Source organism: Musa acuminata, chromosome BXJ2-9, assembly GCF_036884655.1.
Source record: "Musa acuminata AAA Group cultivar baxijiao chromosome BXJ2-9, Cavendish_Baxijiao_AAA, whole genome shotgun sequence".
Taxonomy (NCBI): Eukaryota; Viridiplantae; Streptophyta; class Magnoliopsida; order Zingiberales; family Musaceae; genus Musa; species Musa acuminata.
The window spans coordinates 15,633,735-15,658,576 of NC_088346.1; the positions used below are offsets into that span (position 1 = coordinate 15,633,735).

The 24,842-nt window shown below is 38.7% G+C and overlaps 1 pseudogene; it reads right to left on the bottom strand.

The window, feature by feature from the left end:
• Window positions 1-21,649: 21,649 nt before the first annotated feature.
• LOC135622013 (G-type lectin S-receptor-like serine/threonine-protein kinase LECRK1) lies at window positions 21,650-22,510 on the bottom strand (annotated as a pseudogene).
• Window positions 22,511-24,842: the final 2,332 nt, after the last annotated feature.

Sequence of the window (24,842 nt, forward strand, 5' to 3'; positions counted from 1 at the left end):
GCAGGGTGCTAAGCGATGGTACCGCCAGTCTAGGCAGTGGTACCGCCCAGTGGCCTGGTACCAGGTGATGGTACTGCTTAGTGCAATGTTAGTGTTAGACTGACACTAGCGGTGGTATCGCCCAGCACAGGCGGTGGTACCGCCCGGACCCAGGAAATCCGGGATGAGATGTTTTTAGGCTCCAAGTTTGAATCAACTTAAATCCTATAAATATCCCTCTCATCCCTGGTTAATATACACAAGCACAGAGAGTTTAAAAGTGAAGAAATGCTATTACAATCACTTGAGAAATCTCCTCCTCTAGTCTAAGTCTAGAATTCTGTTTAGGAGAAGTGTGTGTGCTTGTAAAGGTTGTCTCCTAAACTTGTGAAAAGGAGAAGAGAGGTGTAAGAAGAAGGTTGATCTTTGCCTATTAAAGGAAGATTGATAGTGGATGCCGGTGGCCTCGACGGAAGAGGAATCGGAGGAGTGGATGTAGGTCACGACGACCGAACCACTATAAATTGGTTTGTATTTCTGTTTTGCTATTTATCTTAACTGCAAACTACCTTCCTTGCTTTACATCAACTACACCTTTGTATGCTTTCAATTTAAAGATCTCTCCGAAATGGTTTTCGTCGAAATCAGATTTTATCGTATGAAAGTTTTAAACTGACGTAATTTTTACCACTCCACTAATTCACCCCACCCTCTTAGTGCCGACACTTTTCCTAACATTTGGTATTAGAGCCTCGTTTTTCATATTTGATTTAACATCCAAATAGAAATGGCTCTTTTCAACTTTCAAGAGGGTCACTCTCTCATTCGTCCTCCTTTTTTCAATGGGACAGGCTACACTTATTGGAAAACTCGAATGAGAGTTTTCTTGCTTTCTATTGATTTAAATTTATGGAATATGGTCGAAAATATATTTCAAATGTCTTCTCTTCCAATGAACGATTAGAATGATTTGGAGAAGAAGACGTTTTCTCTAAATGCTAGAGCTATGAATGCTCTCTTTTGTGCCTTAGACAAAAATGAATTCAATCGGGTTTCTTTGTGCAAAACGACTTTCGATATTTGGCACATTCTTGAAACCACACACGAAGGCACTAGTAGATAAAAAATTATAAATATTAATCTTTTAATGCATGATTTTGAATTGTTTCATATGAAATCAAGCGAAACCGTTGTTGACATGTACACCTGTTTTACAGATGTCGTCAATGGTTTAAAAGCACTTGGTAGAAGTTTTTCAGATTTTGAACTTGTAAACAAGATTTTACGATCGCTCTCTAAAACTTGGGACTATAAAGAAATGGCAATACAAGAATCAAATAACTTGAACCATTTTCCAATTGAAGAACTTATAAGGTCCTTGATGACCTATAAAATAGCGCACAATGCACAAAACGAACTTGAGGACAACCTTCCAAATAACAGGAAGGATTTTGGACTTAGAACAATTAAAGACCACTCGAGCATAAGCTCAAGTGATAGTAAACTTGAACTCATCACTATGAAATTTAAAAAGTTCATGGAACAAAAATTAAAGAACAAAAAGAACGTAACTACTTGCTACGAATGCAAGAAGAGAGAAGAACTTTGGGATGAATCGAGCTCCTCCGAAGACGAAGAGAAAATCAACAAAAGTGAGGTGACAAACTATGCCTTAACGGCTTTCTACAACGAGGTAAACAACTCAAACAAAACTCCCTTAGTTTACTTTGAAATTACTTGATGTTCTTCATAAGTTATTTTTAATTTAGTTTTAAAATAATTATATAAATTTTTTTTAAAAATTACATGTTTAATAATGTAATAAAAATATAAAAATTGGGATCATGCTAGTAATTTTGAAAATGATAATGAAAATTACATATTTTATGTTAAAGGAATAAAATGTTAGATTTAAATCTAATAAAAATCCTATGTATGTTTTTCAAGAAGAAATAATGTGTATTTTTTATTTTAATTGAAACCATGCTTGATGTCTTAATGAAAATATAATGGTGATTTGAAAGCATGCTTAACGAGTTTATATTTCGAACTTTTGAATGATAATTTTTGTGATCTTTGGAAAGTTCTTTTTCGGTGTTAATGAATGATGCATGTTTTTATTTGGCATAAATGAAAAAGGTATACTTCTATTAAATCAATCTTATGAATTGAATCACTAAAAAGAAGAAAGCCTTCTCCTTGAAAAATTTCTCTACTTTATCGACTTTTCAAAAAGGAGAGACTAATAAACCTATCTTTATTCTTAGAATCTCTTGAAAATGATTTTGATGATTTTATCGATTTGAATTTGAATGAGTTTTATCAAAATCATGATCTTGATTCATTAATATTTACAAATTAAGATTTATTGTGAATCAAGATCTCTTCTTTGTACTCCTACGATTTTTCTTGGCATTTTACTAAAGAGGAGATTTTCTATGTGAATCATAAGATTTTATATGCACGAATTGAAATCTTTTTCTCCTAAGTTTCTTTTACAATAAGAAAGAGGAGATAGAAAATTGCTTGCTTGAATGATAAACTTAGACATGTTAGATCTTTCAAATGCATAAATTCTTCTTATACATTTTCTGGATTATAATCTTGATCTCTTGAATTTTAGACTTGATCTTTCATTTTTTATTATTGAAATAATGACTAGAATATTGATGTAATTATGAATGATGATTTGGAAACATATTTTTATATTTTAAAAATATACATGATGATTTGGTATTATGCATGCTATACTTCAACTTATGATAATGATGCATGCAATGATGAAATATTCATGATGAAAAATTATTTTGACATTCATGACTTGAATTTTCATATATACTATTTACCTTTATCATAGTTTAAAAATTATTAAAAAGGGAAAAAGAGATACAAAATTGTATTCATCCCTTCTTTTTGACAATGATAAAGGGGAAGAAAAATTGCTAGCTCAAGATGCAAAATTTAGAAACTTGTACTTTGCAAAGGAAGCAAAATTGCTAGCTCAAACATTACAAAAGAAGCAAAAATTTGCTAACTTGCAAATTGCATGAAAAAAGATGTGCTATCTTGCCTATCTCAAGAAGCAAAACATGCTAACTTGCACATCTAGCAAAATTTAGAAACTTGCATATTTCAAGAAGCAAAGGTTGCCTTCTTGAACATCTCATTTTGGTAGCTTATATGTTGTAGAATATGCTATCTTACTACCTTGCATATCTAAAACTTGATAGCTTGAACGTGGCTAATATGACGTAGCACTTGCTAAATTTGCTAGCTTGTTTGATGATAAAACTTGAAATTATGTTACAATGATTTGAACTTATATGTCCAAACACTTGAAAGTTACACTTCTCCTTTTTGTTGATGACAAAGGAGGAGAAGTATGATCATGTTATGCATGATGACGCATTACAAATATTCATGATGAAATTTAAAATGACTTGAATTCAGCTTGAATTCAAGGTTCTATCAATATGACATATTGATAAGGGGAGTTTGTTTAAACTCCAGTAGTTTGTTTTAACTCCATCATGAATTGGTTGTCATCATCAAAAAGGGAAAGATTGTTGAATCTCGTATTTTGATGATGAAACCAATTGATAAGTATTTATGATTTGATTTGTGTTTTAAGTGATGCAGGATGCTTCGATCAGGGAGAGACAATTAAAGCAGGAAGAATCATGTTGGGCCGGAGAAAAAAATGATAGAAGATTGGACGTCGAGCCAAAGGATCGGATAACGTATCGACAGAAGGCTTCGAGCCATGGATTCGAGCATCGGGCCAAGAAGAGCATATATTGCGCTAAGGATATTGGAGTTACGGAGGTCAATTGGCCGATTGGGCAATAGGCCGCAAGAGAGGACGATAAGCCGAAGAATCGGATGAAGCATCGATGGACCAATGACATACCGGACAACATGATTCATGCTTAGTAATAATTATCTAGATCGAAGTGTGTTTTACATGTGCATGATTAACTATGATAGCAAGGCATGAAGCAAAATAAAGTCTTAGAGTCAAGAACGTGATTTCAATGGGAGTTCGAGATTTCGTCGAAAGTCCAAACGTTCGTCGGAAGTTCTGCAGGAATCAGTTGAGAAGTCTCGGAGCTTGCTAGAGAAGCTCATTGCAACTTGCCAAAGAAGATCATAGTGAAGTCCACAAGCTTGCCAGGAGTCCACTAGAACATTGCCGAGAGATCGTTGGAAGTTCGTCGGAAGATTGCCGGAAGCCCGCTGGAAGAAACCAAGACTTACAGACTTGTTTAGCTTAAGTATGTCTTAGATTTTGTAGTTAGCACGTAATTGGGATTTGATTTGGGCCAACTCAATTATGGGTTAGTTGGGCCCATGTAAGGACTGTGTTGGGCCCAATGAAAGGCCTAAATAGTGACCCAAGAAGTGGCATCGTCGTGGCACAGTCTTCGAGATTGTGTTAGGCGGTGGTACCACCAGTCTGGGCGGTGGTACCACCCCTAGCAGGGTGCCAAGCAGTGGTACCACCAGATTGGGCGGTGGTACCACCTAGTGCAGTGTTAGTGTCAGACCGACACAGGCGGTGGTACCACTTAGCATTAACGGTGGTATCGCCTTGACCTAGGAAACCCGGGATGAGATATTTTTAGGCTCCAAGTTTGAATCAACTTGAAGCCTATAAATACCCCTCTCATCCCTGGTTAACATACATAAGCAAATAGAGTTTAAAAGTGAAGAAATGCTATTGCAATCACTTGAGAAATCTCCTCCTCTAGTCTAAGTCTAGAATTCTGTTTAGGAGGAGTGTGTGTGCTTGTAATAGTTGTCTCCTAAACCTGTGAAAAGGAGAAGAGGGGTGTAAGAAGGAGGTTGATCTTTGCCTATTAAAGGAAGATGGATACTAGATGCCGGTGGCCTCAACGGAAGAGGAATTGAAGGAATGGATGTAGGTCACGACAACCGAACCACTATAAATCGGTTTGCATTTCTGTTTTGCTTTTTATCTTAACTATAAACTGTCTTCATTGCTTTATATCAACTACACCTCTATATGCTTTCAATTTAAAGATCTCTCCGAAATGGTTTTCTTTGAAATTAGATTTTATTGTATGAAAGTTTTGAACTGACATAATTTTTACCACTGCACTAATTCACCCCCCCTCTTAGTGTCGACTCTTTTCGTAACAACTCATAGTCGAATGGATCTAGATATCCATCTTTTAGTAACTTTTGAATCCTTCCCTCATGGATGTGACATAGCCTATAATTTCAGAGGTATGCACATTCACCTCATCTCGCTTCCTCTTAGACACACTTCCATTCATAATATGTGGAGTAGTGTCTAGCATAAACAAACCATTATGCAATATTCTTTTCGTGATGATCTCATCATCTAATAATATTGAACAACCATTGTTCTCAAAAACTATTTTATATCCACTAACTATCAAACATGAAATGAAGATAATGTTTTTGATAATAGAAGGAACAAAATAACATACATCTAATGCAATAATAGCTCCTCCAGGCATATGTAGGGTGACCTCGCCAACAGGTACTGCAGCAACTTTTGCTTCATTGCCCATCTTGAGGTCCATCTTACCTCTCGCCAATCTCCTAGGCCTTGTTAGAACCTACAATAAATTACAGATCTGATAAGTACTACCGGTATGCAATACCCATGTGTTATCATAAGAGTCTGACAAATGGAGACTGATCATGAATGTACTTGAAACTTCTCCAAGCTTTTGTTTTGCCCTCTCTGTAAGTACTCTTTTCAGTTCCTCTTCCAATGCCCATCTTTGCTATAGTGGAAGCACTTGGGACTTTTCTGCTTTCCTTTTCTTTCTGGTCTCACTAGTGTAGAGAACTGGCTTCTCTTTTTTTATAGTGCTCTCCGACCCTCTCAGCATATTGAGGAGCTTCGGGAGAGTCACCTCAAGCTTATTCATATTAAAATTCATTATGAACTGTGAAAAGAAATTTGGTAGGGACTGAAGCACAATGTCCACACACAAGTTATCCTCTAGGACCATTCCTAGACCTATGAGTTTCTCTATCCACTCAATCATCTTTATGACATGGTTCTGAACTGATGTCCCTTTAGTCATCCTAGCATGGAAGAGGCTCTTAGATATCTCATATCGCTAAGTCCTTCCCTGTTTCTCAAATAGTTTACGGACATGTAGGAGAATGGATCTAGCATCCATCTTTTCAAGTTATCTTTATAACTCAAGAGTCATAGAGGAGTCATCAATGTACTTCACGTAGTGAGCGATCTCATCCTCGCTTGCCCCTTCCTCGGGCGTAGGCATCACTATATCAAGGACGTGTACGATTTTCTCCGCCGTGAGAACAATTCTCAAATTACGGAGCCAATCCGTATAATTTGGACCAGTGAGGCGGTTGACATCAAGTATGTCATGTAAGGGATTTGAAAGCGATATTTTTTGAAAATAAAGATGTAGCATAAATAAATAATATGCAGATTTTGCATAAAATAAATAATCAAGATATAGACTTATATCTTAATATGGTCCCACTATTTTACTGGCAAGTCATGCGACGCCCTCAGCACGTGAAACGGAAGTCTCCGACAGACTTCTAGTGGGGATCAATATCCAATCAGCATCTTAGTGTAATCTTGAGGGACTCGACGAATCACACTAAGCCCAAAAGGTAGGCAACTCTTGCCGATCACAACTCCTTATGATTCCCATCCTGTTTAGCCTCAGAATCACCATGGTCTCAAGGGATTCAACCAACCATGATGTTCGATTAAGTCAACACTATTGTTACAAGATGAGTCTGATTCGATGATATACCCTCGAGGGACTTGACCAATCATACCATGTCCTCAGGTCACTAGTGACATCTCTATGTCATAGGCAAGATAGCGAATCGTGATATAGGTGAGCCTCGATAGACTCGACCAACTCAATCTACATCGGGAATTAGTCCCTACCTATAACGATGGAAGGCCACGTGGGTCAATCTAATTGTCTCACGTTTATTGACTTAATATTATCAAGAAAGGGGTTTTTGTTGATTTGGTCTCCCAATATGACATGTCACATATATACATATTTAATATATATCTATATTACATGCAAATATATATACATATCTAGTAGGTGTATAAGCAATTACACTAGATGATCATGGACCACAGTCTAATATGATCAAGCCCGAGCCAATGGGCCTAATCACTCACATCAAGATCATATATGCAGCGATATATCTCCATGCCTTATGATCATCCAACTCGTCCTCGTCGATTCCGTTAGCATCTCGACGCATCTCCATGCATCGCGATCGTCCGTCTTGTGGGTCCCGCTATCGCTTCCATGCTCCCGCTACGCCTCCTCGTGTGATTATAGCTTAATCATAGGCACACAGGCCTGATAATAAATGAGAAATAAAATGGAGGCTCGCAAGCCCAAATAATAATAATCACAAGTACATAACACGGTCCATGATCATCCATCCAAATATCATACATCACATGTATAAATTATTATCATATAGGACTACTAGATAATAAAAATAATAATAATAATAAATTAAAATTTTTAATTAATTAATATTTTTTGAAATCAGGGACATGTAAGAAATTTATTAAATTTTGAGGAGTATTTTCATAATTTGGATAAAGGATAGAATCTAGAATTTATAAAATTTCGAGAGGCAAACCTATCCTTTTCCCAGAAACACTGACTGCCCTCCTCCCCTTGCTTGTTGCGGCCGTCATCACCCTACCGGCGGTGACTCTATACGGCGGGGGCGGGGGTGCTGCCCCTGCCCATGGGCGCCCTTACGGGCACCGCCTCCCTTGAGGGCGGTTCTACCCATGGGGGCTACTCCCTCAATTGTCACCGTCGCGGACCGGTTGCCTACAAGCGAGCGATGCTGGTTGCTTACGGGCGCTATGCCCGCAAGCGACCGTCGCTACAGGCAGCTTGCTTGCACGAAGATGGCAGGTTGCCATCTTCAAACGCAGCAAGGGCAGCAACAACCGCTGCCCTTCCTCGCCTATTGCATCAAAAATTTTGACTTCAAAAGCATTGCACAAACACAACACATGCAGTTCAAAATCATTCTTTCGCACGAACAACCTAACTTGGGGGTGACATCATATACGTAGCGGAAGAATATAAAAATAAAATCCTCAATTTTTCGAAAAGATGTTCGTCGTCGTGCGAAGATTAGTGCGTAAAAATTCGTGAGACTTAAAACTGTGTATAGAATAGATTGTGTTACCTAGGGAGATCGTATATCCCTGAATCCTTGCAGATCTCTAAGAGAGGGTGAAGGAGGTCAAATGCCCTCCTCTTTAGCGATGATCCACATAGCAGGGTTACGACGACGCTCCTCAAAACTCCAAACTTGCTTTGAGGTGGAGAGGGGGAGGAGAATAGGAGAGGCAAGCAAAGGCTCTAGCCTATGAACCATTGAATCCCTCCTATTTATAGAGGTCCCCTATCAACTTAACTCTAATGGATCCTCCCCTATTGGGTATTGGATCTTCATCCAACTACCCAAGCCTATTAGATTAGTGGATCTCTATCCAATAATCTCTCTTGGGCTCTTATTGAATTTCATCCATAGGATCCAATAATTCAAGGGCTTATTAGATATCTAATAAGATAGGGGCTCCGACGGATATCTCATATCTAAACCTGTACTCATTGCACCACCTACCATATGTGTGTGACCCTATAGGCCCATTATCGAGCTGGCCGTGAGTCATACCAATAAAAACTCCTTCTAGCTCAGTAAATTATTATCTCCATAATTATTCACTCGACTCATCGACTACGAACGTACTAGGCCACTACGCTGTAGTCCCTAGACAATACAGGGGAATCTAATTCATTGGATATGTCTGTCCTTAGTTATCGTGTACCTATAGTCCATCATCCATCTAATATCCCTGAGACCGTATACTGGGCATAGTGCTGTCATACCCATACGGTTTTGTTAGAACCCTTACAGATTCTAAACTTGGGGTTGATCTCTTTAGGGGATCGGTCTCCTTGGAACTCTATAGGGGTTCCTCCCTTCAAGTTGCTGCTCAAAGGCTGTAAAAAAGATTCATCTATTGCTTATCAAAAGAGGAGGAATACATGGCTATTTATAGGGTTTCTAAACCCTAACTCCTAATAGGACTCCTACTCAAGACTCCTACTTCTAACCAACTCCTAATAGGACTTCTACTCAAGACTCATATTCCTTTACAACTCCTAATTCATCTCTAAGAAACAACCTCCTAACCCTAGCCGGCCTCTTCACCTCTTTAATAGGGGTTGGCTTAGGTAGGTTTTACATGAGTATCCCTCTCAATTAGGACTCTCCTAGCTAGAGTCCTAATAGACCCGCCCTCTTCAAATCAACCTTGTCCTCGAGGCTAACGATTCATGAATTTTGAGAATTTGATCTTCAAGTCGTCATAGTTCCCCCAAGTGGCATTTCTGTTGGTAGGTTCACTCACTGTATTAGCACTTTAGTAGTGGGTCATCGTCGTCGAGTCACGATCCGTTGATCAATAATGGCACTTGGTTGGGTCTGGAGTTCTCCTTGGATAGTCATATTTGGTGGGTGGCTTTGAGCTGTCTCCAAGCACCTATTTACAACTTTTGTTTGGCCATTGATTTGTGGGTGATATGTCGTACTCCTTTTCAATTTAGTACCCTGTATATGGAATAACTTTGTCCAAAATCTGCTCGTGAATATGCAAGTAGAATTTATCATAGGCACAATGCGTCTCTTATAGTGTAATTCTTTTGAGTCTCAATTGTAATGAGCCACGGAGCTTGGTGCTTCCTCCAATTTTTTTTTTTATAATCTTACTAGTCTTTGAATCTTTCTGCCATTCCATCTTAATATCCTCAAGGAAGTCGCTGGTCGGAAGTGAAATGACCGAAACTTTTGCTTGCTCGGGTAGTTGTGAAAGCGCATCTGCAAGAACATTCTCTTTCCCCTTTTTGTAAGTTATTTCATAATCAAATCCAAGAAGTTTTGTTACCTATTTTTGCTGTTCAGGGGATGATATCTTTCACTCCAAAAAGTACTTGAGGCTTTTATGGTTGGTTTTAATTTGAAATCGTCGACTAATTAAGTAGGGTCTCCACCTCGTTGCTGCGCGCACAATGACGAGCATCTCCTTATCGTATATTGACTTATTTTGATAGGAGGGAGATAATGCCTTGCTAGTGTATGCGAGTGGTCGACCATCTTGCATGAGAATGGCTCCAATTCCGACTCCAGATGAGTCGGCCTCAATAATGAAGGGTCGGTTGAAATATGATAGTGTTAGCACTAGCGTTGTCGTCATGGCTACCTTAAGTTTATCGAAGGCAGCGGAGGCTCTGTGATAGTAGCCTATTAAACCCAGAAAGCCATGTAGTAATTTTATGTTCCTCGGGGTAGGCCAGTTTTGCATTGCTTCAATTTTGAAAGGGTCCACTATCACACCTTCCTCTGATATGATATGCCCAAGATATTCCACCTTCTATTGAAGAAAGCAAAAATTCATAGTGGTTGTTGTGTGTTCAAAAGGTGGTTTTCGGTATATCTTCTTCGCACACTCATATTTGATGATACCCGGATCAAAGGTCCAGCTTTGTGAAGATTTGTGCTCCCTTTCATTTAGCAATTCATCTGCTATTGGAATAAGATATTTGTCCTTGATGGTTATGCCATTGAGAGCTCGGTAATCAACGCATATTCGCCATATTCCGTCCTTCTTGTGTACAAGTAGCACCGGTGAAGAGTAGAGGTTGCATCTTGGCCGAATAACTCCTGTTTCGAGCATCTTTTTTACAATTCTTTCTATTTCATCCTTCTGGAGATGTAGATATTGATATGGTCGAGTATTTGCTGGAGGTTTGCCTGAAAGAATCGTTATATAATGATCATGCCGACAGGTAAGAGGTAGGTTATACAGTTCGTCAAATATATCTAAAAATTCAGCAAGCAAAGGAAGTAGGTTTGGATCTTCAAATTCTATTGGCTCTCCCTTAGTTTACTACTCAAGTTGTACCAAAAATCTGCTCCATGCTTTATGCAAAACCTTCTCCATTTGTTGTGTGCAAATTGTCATTACATCGCCCCCACGTTTCCCATTCAGTATCACCTGTTTCTCCTTACTGTAAAATTTCATAATTAGTTGTGTAAAATTCCAAGAAATATCACCTAATGTCGTCAACCATTTAATTATGAGCATGGCCTCATGATCATTAAGAGGGAGAAGGAAGAAATATGCAATTATCTCTTGGTAAGGCCTCATGATCAGCAACAGTTTCACTTGCGGGCGTCTACGATCATACTTCAAAATCCATCCATTGACGACCTTAACGTCAAACCTGTTGCAATTCTCGATAGGTAAGGTCATCTGGATAGTAATCTTACTGTTTAGAAAGTTATTAGTATTGCCCGTGTCGATGAGAACAGTGATCGATTGTTGTTTAAGAAGGCCTCCAACTTTCATCGTTTGCGGGTTTGAGTAGCCGGCTAGTGTATGTACCGTAACTTCGGTCGGTTGTGGCTCTTCTTCTGCATCTTCTTCTTCATGTTCAAGGCTCTCTTTTGGATATTCAATGACATCTTCTTCTATTGGTTCAATCATAAGAAGTCTCCCTTTACTACAGCGATGCTCACGGCTCCATGGCTCGTCATAATGCCAACATAACCCCTTCGCATATCGCTCCGGAAGCTCTTTTCTTGTTAACCACTTTGGTGTAGGGACTTGGTCAATAGTAGGGGGTGCTGAGGGCTTCAATATTACTGGTCGAGGAGCAACCCTAGTCCTTTGAGCTTCATGGTTCAATTGCTCCTCTTGATGTCATGCGAAAGAGATGGCTGCCATAAGCGTATATGGTTATCGTGCTTTAACTTCTCCTCGGATCTCCAGCTTCAAGCCCTCAATGAAGGTCCTCAATAGCTATTTTTAAGACCAATCATGAGTTTGATTAGATAACCTTTCAAACCTGGTTTGGTACTCCTGAATGGTAGAGGTTTGTCGGATCTTTGCTAGTTGTCCGTCAATATTCTCATAATCGGTTGGTTTAAAGCGGATTAGCAGTCCTTCTTTGAATTGTCACCATGAAAGGACTCCATAAGTATGTTCAAACCAGTTAAACCATTGTATAGCATCCCCTTCATGATGTATAGCTGCAATTTTCACCATAGATGCATCCGTTGTTTTATAGTACCGAAAATATCGCTCCGCGTGCGAGATCTAACCAATGGGTCTACTTCTTCCCATCTAGGGAAGTCCACTCTCATGCATGGATAGTTGGGGTTGGTCATAGAGCTTCCCCTCTCTTGGAAGTCATATCTTTGGGCTTGGTGCGATTGGGCAAAGCTCTCTCCTTGATGTGATTTCTTCGGGCTTAGAGGTCGGCCCAATCTGAGCTCGGTAAAGAGTGTTCGAATCTTATCCTCCATTCGCGCCTCGAAGGCTTCTAATTTAGCATTGATTACCTCCTCAGATGCCATAGTATATGCCGCCAAATCTGTGATGTTAAGATCTCTCTTTTGTTGTCGGGTTAAAGGCATGTATTGGTTGAGAGAGGTGATGGTCAAAAGGGTTGGTAGATTAGTGGATGTAGGCTATGGTTTAGGCTTGTTTTGTGGCTATTTTGCGTACAGTTTGAGGGTGTGGTTTAGTAGAGTTTTATGGCTGTAGATGAAAGTTTTAGAGCTGTGATAGATGGTTACAAAGGTTTGATAGAAATAAGTGAAAGTTACAGCAAGTATGTGCTGTCTTGTAAGAGTAGAATTATCGTCGAAGAAACAACGGTTTCTCGACGTAATTTCCATCAAAAACTTGAGAGAATTAAGGAGGGAATTGATAGCAAAATCACAGTTTATATGACAGCAAGGATGTTTAATTTAATTAAGAAAATTTTGGCAGTATGACAGCAAGGAAATTGGTGCAAGTTGTGATTGCAGAATTCTCGTCGAGAAATTTCAGCAGGATACGATGAAAATTTGTAGCAACACAAAATCGTTTTTAGAGATGAATTTATTAATAGATCAATCTTAGATGGAAGCCAAGATGATCTATGAAGTGTATAAGAAATTTCATTCAAAAAAGATTGCAAATAGATGGGTTAAGGTAACAATATGCGGTTGAAATTTTCTATGGCACAGATTTTTAAGTATAGAAGATTGGACGTAAAAGATCAGTGGTTTATATTGAGAATTTTTTGATAAAACCAAAGGGAATTCTATTGTTAGGAAGTGTCAAAGCTATCATAAAAATTTCGTAGAGATTTGGATAGAACAACATAGTATCAAGATCAAACAAACAGTGCTATGCGGCTGAAATTTTACAGTGCAGATTTTCAAGTATAGCAGATTAGACATAAAATATCAATAGTTTATATTGAGAATTTTTTGACAAAACCAAAGGAAATCTGCTGTTAGGAAATGTCAAAGATGTCATAAAAAATTCGTAGAGATTTAGATAGAAAAAATATAGTAGCAAGATCAAACAGACGGTGCTATACGGTTGGAATTCTGCAATGTATCTTTCGTCGTAGAGTTGAAAACTTTATGACGAAAAGTTTATGCAGCAATATAGGAATAATTTTTTTTATTATTTTCAAATAAGGATAACTAAATTGCAGCAGCAGTAAGGTAGAAAATCGAAACCTGTTGCAATTCACGGGGAGATCAAAGGATGATCCGTGGTAGTGGAGATGACGGCGGAATTTGGCAACAATCTCTTAAGCAATTGTGGGAATTGCTTTGGGCGGTTGTGGAGGGTTGATGGATGGCTGTGGAAGGGCAGCGAGATGCTAAGAATGCTGCTCTAATACCAGGTGTTAGAACCCTTGCAGATTCTAAACTTGCGGTTGATCTCTTTAGGGGATCGGCCTCCTTGGAACTCTATAGGGGTTCCTCCCTCCAAGTTGCTGCTCAAAGGCTACAACAAAGATTCATCTATTGCTTATCAAAAGAGGAGAAATACATAGCTATTTATAGGGTTTCTAAACCCTAACTCTTAATAGGACTCTTACTCAAGACTCTTACTTCTAACCAACTCTTAATAGGACTTCTACTCAAGACTTCTATTCCTTTACAACTCCTAATTCATCTCTAAGAAACAACCTCCTAACCCTAGCCGGCCTCTTCACCTCTTTAATAGGGGTTAGCTTAGGTAGGTTTTACATGAGTGTCCCTCTCAATTAGTACTCTCCTAGCTAGAGTCCTAATAGGTTTCTACTTGAGTCTTGCTCTAATCGAATTTTCTTGGAGAGGTCTTTCTCTCTCAATCCGAATGACCCTGGCCAAGGATTTGTCTGAGCAAGAACACATAGGACATTCCTCTCATGACACTGAGAGTGGATGATCCTCTATCGACACTCAAGAGTTCTCATAAGGTTGATTACCACTCCCGAAGACCGGTTGTGCTAGATCTAGAGCATTCAAACCTATTAGTCTGCTATCAAAGAGTGGAGCACTCATATAGGACATCCTTGGTGTCTCAAGTCTAAGGACCAAATACACCACTGGGACTACAGAATCGCTGTCTGACAATAAGGCATCATCAACCATTCAGCATTCCGTAAGCGGATCAATCAGTGAACTTATTCTCCAATTAGCACTTGTATAGTATCCCTTGTGTCCCCACACAAGTAGCTATGAGACCAGCTGCATCCATCATATGGACAGGTATATAGCACACTAGTCTATCTTATTATCTCGATGTCCCTCTCGAGTAACCTATGATTGAGATTATTTAGGATCTGTGTTTAATTACGGATCAATCTCATTATCGTGATCTCATCACGATCCGATTTTCATTGCATATATCCAAAGATATCACAATATATATTATGCATATATGCAACAAGCAATATAAAGTGATAAATGCCAAAATATAATAGGCAAAAAGATTGCTTATCAAGTCGCACATGCCATCACTCGCATGATTGGCTTGTAGGGCACATATGACTAGCATGACTGAGGGGACACCAGTTCAGAACTATGTCCTAAAGATGATTGAGTGGATAGAGAAATTCACACGTCTAGGAATGGTCATAGAGGATAACCTGTGTGTGGATCTTGTGCTTCGGTTCCTACCAGATTCTTTTTCACGATTCATAATGAATTTTAATATGAATAAGCTTGAGGTGACTCTTCCGGAGCTTCTCAATATGTTGAGGGAACCAGAGAGCACTATCAAGAAAGAGAAGCCAGTTCTCTATACTGGTGAGACTAGAAAGAAAAGAAAGGAAGGCAGACAAGTCCCTTAAGATGGGCAAGGGCAAAGGCAAACTAGGTAAAGCAAAGTTTGCTATGAAAGACCTAGCGAAGGATAGAGGCTAGTGCTTCCACTATGGCAAAGATTGGCACTGGAAGAGTACTTTGCAGAGAGGGTGAAACAGAAGCTTAGAGAAGCTTCAGGTACATTCATGATCAATCTCCTATTGTTAGATTTTTATGATAATGTATTGGTATTGGATACTAGTATTACTTATCACATCTGCAATTTGTTGTAGATTCTGGCAAATTCAAGGAGATTAGAGAGAGGAATATTGCATAATAGTTTGTTTATGCTAAACACTACTCTACATATCATGAATGTAAGTGTATTCAAGAGGAAATGAGTTGAGGTGAATAGTGCATACCTGTAGCATTGTAGGCTAGGTCACATCCATGAGGGAAGGATTCAAAAGTTGCTAAAGGATGGATAACTAGATCTATTCGACTATTAGTCATATGCAACTTGCGAGCCTTAACTTCGTGGAAAACTAACCAACTCTCCATTTAGTAGAATTTGAGAGAGAGTCAATGAGCTGTTGGAACTCATACATAGTGATGTATGTGGACCCATATCAACTCATGTCATTGGTGGTTACTCCTACTTCATTACCTTTACTAATGATTTCTCAAGGTATGAATATGTGCACTTAATAAAGTACAAGTCCGAGGCCTTTGAGAAATTCAGAGAGTATAAGAATGAAGTGGAGAACCAGACTGGAAAGAGTATCAAGACTCTTCGATCAGATCGAGGAGGTGAGTACTTAAGTATTAAGTTTACCCAGTTACTCAAGGACCATGTGATTTTATCCCAATGGACACCACAACTAAATGATGTATCTGAAAGGAGGAATCGTACACTGTTAAAGATAGTACGGTACATGATGAGTTTCGCTGACCTACCCATCTCATTCTAGGGATATGCCCTAGAGACCGTAGCTTACCTTCTAAATAGAGTTCCAACTAAGTCGATAGTGTCCACACCATATGAGATATGGAAAGGGAAGAAGTCTGATCCTAAGGTTGTTAAGATTTAGGGCTACCCTGCCTATGTTTAAAGACACAACCCCGATAAGTTGGAATCTTGTGGGATACCCAAAGGAAACTTGTGGATATTATTTCTATCATCTTGAGGACCAAATGGTCTTTCTAGCCAAGAGAGCGGTGTTCCTTGAGAAGAAACACATTCTTGGCAGACATAGTGGGAGCATGATAGAGTTGAGTGAGGTTGGAGAACCTAGCTCAAGCACCACTCTACAACCCGAGTATGTTCAGGTATCTAACACACAAGTTCCAACTTTATGTAGGTCTGGCAGAGTATCCCATCCTCTTGAGAGATGTGTGAGATATATTGGAGGAGAGGATGTTGAGGATATTGATCTTCAGACCTACAAGGAGGCTATTATGAGTATAGACTCCAAGAAATGACAAGAAGCCATGAATTCTATAATAGATTCCATATACTCCAACAAGGTTTGGAATCTAGTTAATACGTCCAAGGGTATTATACCCATCGGTTGCAAGTGGATCTTTAAGAAAATGATTGGAGTAGATCGAAAGGTAGAGACCTATAAAGCAAGGCTAGTGGTTAAGGGGTATAATCAAAGGTAATATGTTGACTATGATGAAACCTTCTCACCCGTAGCAATGCTAAAATCCATCCGAATTCTATTGGCTATTGTAGCGCACTATAATTATGAAATCTGGCAAATGGACATGAAAACAATATTCCTCAATGGCAACATCGAGAAGGGGGTGTGTATAATACAACCTGAGGGATTAATGTCCAAGGACTACCCAGATAAGGTGTGTCGGTTGCTTAGATCCATTTATGGACTAAAGCAACCTTCCCGAAGTTGGAACATAAGATTTGATGAAGCAATTAGATCTTATGACTTCGTTAAGAACGAAGATGAGCCTTGTGTTTACAGGAAGGTAAGTGAGAGCGCTATCACCTTTTTGGTGTTATATGTGGATGACATCTTGATTATTGGGAATGATGTATGAATGCTATCCATAGTAAAGACTTGGTTATCTAGACACCTCTTCGTGAATGACTTAGGGGAAGTATCCAATACCTTAGGGATTCAGATCTACAGAGATAGATCCAAGAGGATGCTTAGCTTATCCTAATCTAAGTACATAGACACCATTGTCAAAAGATTTGGCATGAAAAATTTCAAGAGATGTCTCATATCGATGAGACATAGGATATCGCTTTCTATGAGTATGTCTCCAAAGACACCTAAAAAAATGGCAAACATTGATAGGATACCCTATGCCTCAACAATAGGGTCTATCATGTATGTCATGCTATGTACAAGGCCTGATGTAAGCGTATGCTTCGAGTGTCACGAGTAGGTATCAGGCAGATCTAGGCTTGGAGCACTGGAAAGCAATAAAGTATATCCTTAAGTACTTGAGAAGAACTAAGGACTTTTTACTAGTATATGAAGATAGTGTGGCCTCAAGGTTGAAGGTGACATGGACTCGGGTTTTCAATCCGACATCGATGATAGCGAGTAGAATTCAGGGTATATGTACACCTTGAATGGAGGGGCAGTGTGTTGGAAGAGTTCTAAGCAAGATATTATTGCTGACTCGACCACAAAGGTGAAGTACATTGCTGCAGCAGAGGCAGCAAAAGAGGGAGTCTGGATGAAGAAGTTCATCACAGATCTGAGAGTCGTGCTAGGCGGCGAGGAGCAGATTCCCTTATATTGCGATAATAACGGGGCGATTGCTCAAGTGAAGGAACTCATATCTCATCAAAAGTATTCTGAGGAGGTTCCTCCTAATCAGAAAGATTGTGACCTGAGGAGATGTACGAGTGGAAATAGTTCCATTCGAAGATAACATTGCAGATCCACTGACAAAGATGTTGTCTCAAATTATCTTTGAGCGTCATAGGGGTTTGATGGGGATCAGACACATAGGTGATTTGCTTCAGGTCAAGTGGGAGATTGTTACTCATAGGTGTCTTGCAAGTCAATCATGTAAGTGATGGCACGTGTGACTTGACACGTAGTCTTTTTGCTTATTATATTTTGACATTTATCACTTTATATTGCTTGTTGTATATATATATATATATATATTGTGATATCATAGGATCTGTGCAATGAGAATCGGATTGTGATGAGATCACGATAATGAGACTAATCTGCATTTAAATACAGATCCTAAATAATCCTGGTTATAGGTCACTCAAGAGGGACATCGAGATAACCGGACAGACTAGTGTATTGTATACCTATCCATATGATGGATGTAGCTAATCTCATAGCTGCTCATGTGGGGACACTAGGGATACAGTACAGGTGCTCATTGAAGAATGAGTTCACTGATTGATCCGCTTACGGAATGCTGGATGGTTGATGATACCTTATTGTCAACAACGATTTTGTAGTCCCAGTAGTGTATCTGGTCCTTAGACTTGAGACACCAAGAATTTTCTGTATGAGTGTTCCACTCTTTGATACCAGACTTATAGGTTTGGATATCCCAAATCTAGCACAATTGGTCATCGGGAGTGACAGTCAACCTTATGAGGACTATTGAGTATCGATTGAGGATCATCCACTCTCGGTATCATGAGAGGAATATCCTATGTATTCTTTCTCAAAAAAATCCCTGGCTAGGGTCATTCGGATTGAGAGAGAAAGAGTTTCCCGGGAGAATCCGATTACAGCGAGACTCGAGTAGAAACCATATGGGTCTGACAGCACCGTGCTTGGTATATGATCTCTGGGATATTAGATGGATGAGAGACTATAGGTACATGGTAACTGAGGACAGATATGTCTATTGGGTTGGATTCCCTTGTATCGTATGGGGACTACGACGTAGTGGCCTAGTACGTTTGGAGACGTCGAGTCGAGTGAATTATTATGAAGATAATAATTCACTAAGCTAGGAGTTCTGGCATGTATAACTCATGGCCAGCTCGATATTGGGCCTAGAGGGTCACACACATATAGTAGGTGTTGCGATGATTAGAGGTTTGGATATGAGATATCCGTCGAAGCCCCTATCTTATTGGATATCCAATAAGCCTATGAATTATTGGATCCCATGGACAAGATCTAATAAAAGCGCATGAGAGATTATTAGATAGAGATCAACTAACCTAGAGATCTGCAAGGATTCAGGGATATACGATCTCCCTAGGTAATACAATCTATTCTATATATAGTTTTAAGTTTCGTAAATTTTTGTGCACCAATCTTCGCACGACAATGAACACAACTTTGGAAATTTGGGGATTTTAGTTTTATATTCTTTCGCTACGCGTGTGATATCGCCCCCCAAGATTCCCCAATAGCAACATCACGCCATACTTCATCTTTATAAAACTTGCTAATAGAAAATGAAACTAAATATCTTTTAGTTACCTTGATGTCATTTCCTTTTTGCAACTAACATAATTGGTAAGGATACAGATGAAGGGTTATGTCCAACTTTAGCTTCTGCATAATCTCTAAAGATACCACATTTTCAAAGCTGCCACTATCGATAATGACTAAGCACATCTTACCATGAGAAGTCCATTTAGTGTGAAACACATTCTTTCTCACCTAACTTTCATCCTCGGCCACATAGGACACTTGTAAGCTATGTTGTAATACAATAGACAAACCATGATCAACATAAGTAACCTCTTCCTCATCATCATCATATTTTGTTTCATCGTCGGTTTTATCTTCTTCTCCATCACTATGATCTTTAACCAAAGTAACAATCCTCATATTTGGATAATCTGAATCAATATACCTAAAACCATAATATTTAAAGTATTTTTGGTCACTTAGAATAGAAGAATTAGGTGTTTGTTTGGTGATAACGGATCCTTCGCCTTTATCTTGCACCTTTGATACCACCTTGAACTAGATAGTAGGCTTAAAATTTTCTCTTTTTATATAGTCTTCTTTTGACTCGTACCGAGAACTCTTTTCAAACTTCTGCTGCTTTTTAACTTTTAAAACTAGCTTGCTCACATCATTTAAAGACTAATATGGCTGCAGTTGAACTACTTTAGTAATCTCATATTTCAAACCTCCTAAGTATCTTGCAATGGTTTGTTTTTTTGGTTTCACAAGCTCTTCTTTTAACATAAGATTATTGAATTCTGTAGTATACTCTTCCACACTATGATTTTTTTGCTTGAAATTATGGATTTTAAGAAAGATCTCTTACCTATAGTTGTCAGGTAAATATTTCAACTTTAGCTCCCTTTTCATTTTCTCCTATGTCATGATCTTACTCTTCCCCTCATATTCTCTTTACTTTTTCAAATTTTTCCATAAAAAAGATACATTATTTTTGAGTTTGAGTGTCACATGTTTTACCTTTTTTTTGTTCTGGTGGTTCATGATAATCGAAAATTCTTTCTGCTGTATTAAGCCAATCGATAAAGTCATCGACATTGATTTTACCTTCAAACTTCGGAATATCCAATCTTGGGTTGTATTTGTTCTGCCACTCATCTTGGACTTCGGTCTATCATCATCAGAAGTAAACTTTTAGACATCATTTTCATGCTAGTTGTTCCTACTTCAAAGTTCTTTAATGATTTCATTTTTTTCTTGTAGACTACGTAGCAATCTTCATAGCTATAGCTTCAATGATTCAACATCATCTTCATGACCACTACATTCACTAACTATATCTTTTTCATTCTGATAGGGGGGGGAATACAGAATAGATTTTGAAAGAAAGTCGATGGTACAGTTGTATTTATTGGAATAAGTTTTTCGAACAAAAAAGGAACGAACTCACGATAAAACTTTAATAAGATCGAAAAATAGTTCACCACTAAGTTTAAAATCACAAAGGGATATAGAAAGTTCACCACCTCAAGAATAATAAACAAGGATACAGAACTGAAAATAAAAAATTTACTACTCAAAGAAGCATCCAAGTGATACAGAGTTTTAGAAAGAACTCCAAGAGAGCTTCTGTCAAAATATTATTAGTTTCTAAACTCTTTTCTAGCCCTAAAATATCAAAATAAATACTAGTGTATGAAATAACCCTTCATGCATAGAAAATTATGAGATTAAGTGTTTTATAGTTGGTAACTAACTCCTTTAATGCATTCTTTAGTTATAAAGAAAAGTACTTTGAAATAGCTATATATGGAGAATATGCTCATGAGCTGTGGGCTGAGTTGAAGACTATGAGATAACATTGTGGATTGAAAAAAATAACATAGCATCAACAAAATCCATAGATGTAAATTATAATAAATTAGATACTCCCACGTCAAGCATGTTTGACCGAGCATAAATAGATGGAAAAGCATGTCGGAAATACGCCACGAGAGTCATTATGCAAAACCAAGGGACAGGTAGGTCTCACTGAATCGAGCTGATGTAAGAGGAATAGGTCTCACAGAATCGAGCTGATGTAGGAGGAAGGATCAGGCGGTCCAGGGACTGCCGTCGAACCATCTAGCATGAGTTACTTTCTGCATCGTTGGCCTCAGCGAAGGATCCTCTTGGATGCACCAAAGGGCCACCTTCACGAACCTTTCCACCTTCTTTATATCATAGATTGCTTGGTCATCACCCTCGACGACCAAGTCCAATCTACCATCTCTGAAGCAATCATTTACCCAGTATGCCAGTATGGACTCCTCGTCGTTTTGCGCTTCAGGTCGCACATTCCTTCTGCAACATATGATCTCCAGCAGCACCACACCAAAGCTGTACACATCAACCTTCGTTGTTATCCCTGTGTTCCTGAACCACTCGGGTGCGACGTAGCCTTTGGTTCCCCTAATATTTGTCTTTGTCCGAGTCTGATCTATCCTCAGAAGCTTGGCCAAGCCAAAATCCGATATCCTTGCAGTGAAATTGTCATCCAACAATATGTTCTGAGGCTTTATGTCACAATGGATGACTTGACTGAAGCACTCTTCGTGCAAGTATTGGAGGCCCCTTGCGATTCCAAGCACGATCGGGATCCTTTGGTTCCACTCTGGCCTCTCATTTGCAAAGAGGAATCCCATCAATGAACCTTTGCTCATGTACTCGTAAACCAGAAGCCGTTCGGCTCCTTCGTAGCGGAATCCCAGCAACCGCACCAGATTCTTATGGTATGTTTTGGCAATGGTTTCTACTTCGTTCATGAATTCCTTGTGTGTCTATGGAAATATCTTATCGAGTTTCTTGATTGCGACACAAGTTCGAGCCTCGTTTTGCAAGAACCCCTTGTATAAGTGAAAGGCTGGAGACTCAATGCTGACAAGCTTGAGGCAGGCTGACAAGCTTGAGGCCATCGCTTGCTTCCTTGAGCTCATTATAAGTGAAAGGCTGGAGACTCAATGCTGACAAGCTTGAGGCAGGCTGATGCTCACGTGACCTTCTAGAACAAGTGCAGTAGATCACCACGAGGATGGCGTGAGCAACACAATTAGGGAGGCCCCCGGGAGCAGCGATCCTAGCAATATCTAGGTTCTTTTGCCTTTGTTACGGTGAATTAGTTTGGTAAGTTCCATAGTCCTACATCGGGAAAATCAGGTTTGTTATCTCCTATTGGAACTATAAATAAGGGTCTGGGTTTTGAAGTCAAATGCACCACAAAAAAACCTAAGTATTTACTTTGGTTTAAGTCCACACTTAGTTAAATAGTTTGGACTTATAGTTTGGGTTTTTCTTGTTTAATATTTTCGGGTGTTTTATGGCCTAGGAACAACTTCCTAAGGCATTTGTAATAGTCCTTTTTTCATAGTAATGATTTACTCCTCTTTCGTCCGTGGATGTAGGTCAAAGTTAATTGATCGAACCATGTAAATCTGGTGTTCTTGTCGCTTTTATCTTTTCACTTTATTGTCTTTGTTGGGTTGCGAAAATTATTCTTTGGTAAATATCCTGAGGCTAGCTCTAACAAACTGGTATTAGAGCCTGGTTTCAGGATCTTTTGGCAACGATGACAATAACAAAGATCATTGTCTAGAAATTCAACAGAAATGTCAACTTCGGCATGTGGTAACTCAAGATGGAGACCATTCTAGTTCAAGACGGAGTTGATTTGGCACTACAAGGAGCTGAGAACATTCCAAATGATACATCAAAGGAAGATTTTGTGGGTATGGATAAGAAGGCCCGATCCAGCATTATTCTAAATCTCTCTGATGTGGTTTTACTGGAGGTAGCTATGGAGACTACGGCTAAAAGCATGTGAGACAAGCTTAAAGCCTTGTACATGAAGAGGACAGTGGAGAATCGTCTCTACTTGAAATAGAGTTTGTATATGCTTCGGATGACTAAAGGGACATCTATACTCTCACATCTTGATAAGTTTAATTCTTTGGTTATGGATTTGGAGAATATAGGTGCAAAAATTGATGATGAGGATAAGACTTTGTTACTTTTGTGTTCTCTTCCCCAATCTTTTAAGCATTTCCGTTATACTTTGATTTATGGAAAAGAAACAGTTTCGTATCAAGAAATTAAATCTGCACTGAAATCTAAGGAGCAGATAGGCAGGAATATCACTGGGGAAAGTAGAGGGAATCAGGTTGAGGGTCTAGTTGTCAGGGGTAGAATGGATAAAAGAGAATTTGACAGTAGTAGATCTAAATCAAGACATAGAAATTTGGAATGTAGATATTGTCATAAAATGGGGTACATTAAGGCTGATTGCTTTAAATTGAAAAATAAATTAAAGCAAAAGGAAAAACTTGTTAAGAAAACTACTGAGTCTGCTGAAGCTAGTGTAGCATCTGATGAGAATGTTGAAAATATTTTCTTTGCTACTGATGACAGGACGATGTCTAAAAATGAATGGATTTTAGATTCGGGTTGTTCTTATCACATGTGTCCTAATAGGGATTTGTTTTCCACATATAAATTTTGTAATTGTGGAATTGTTTTGATGGGCAATAATGTCGTATGTGATGTTGTTGGTAGAGGCACAATCCGAATTAAAATGCATGATGGTATTGTGAGAACGCTCACTAATGTTAAACATGTTCCTGATTTAAAAAAGAATCTCATCTCTTTAGGCACCCTAGAGGCCCTTGGGTGTAAATACACAGCTGAAGGTAGAGTTATGAAAGTTTCTATAAGTGCTCTTGTTGTTATGAAAGCTTGTAGGTCTCGTAGCTTATATATTTTGTAGGGAACTACTATCACAGGTTCGGTTGCAGTCTCGTCATCATCATTGTCTGATTCTGACATCACCAAATTATGGCATATGCGTTTGGGTCATATGAGTGAAAAAGGTTTGAGCATATTGAGTAAAAGGGGTCTACTTTGAGGACAGAGTATTGGACCACTGGATTTTTGTGAACACTGCATTTTTTGTAAGCAGAAAAGAGTCAGCTTCAATTCTCTAGCAGTTCACAAAACAAAAGGTACTCTTGACTATATTCATTCAGACCTTTGGGGTCCAGCTCATGTTCAGTCTAAGGGTGGTGCCAGGTATATGTTGACTTTCATTGACGATTATTCCAAGAAAGTTTGGGTTTATTTTTTGAAGCATAAAAATGATGTTTTTCTAACCTTTAAACAATGGAAGGTTTTGATTGAGAAGCAAACAGGTAAACAGATTAAGCGACTTCGAACAGATAATGGCATGGAATTTTGTGAATGTGACTTTGAAGAATT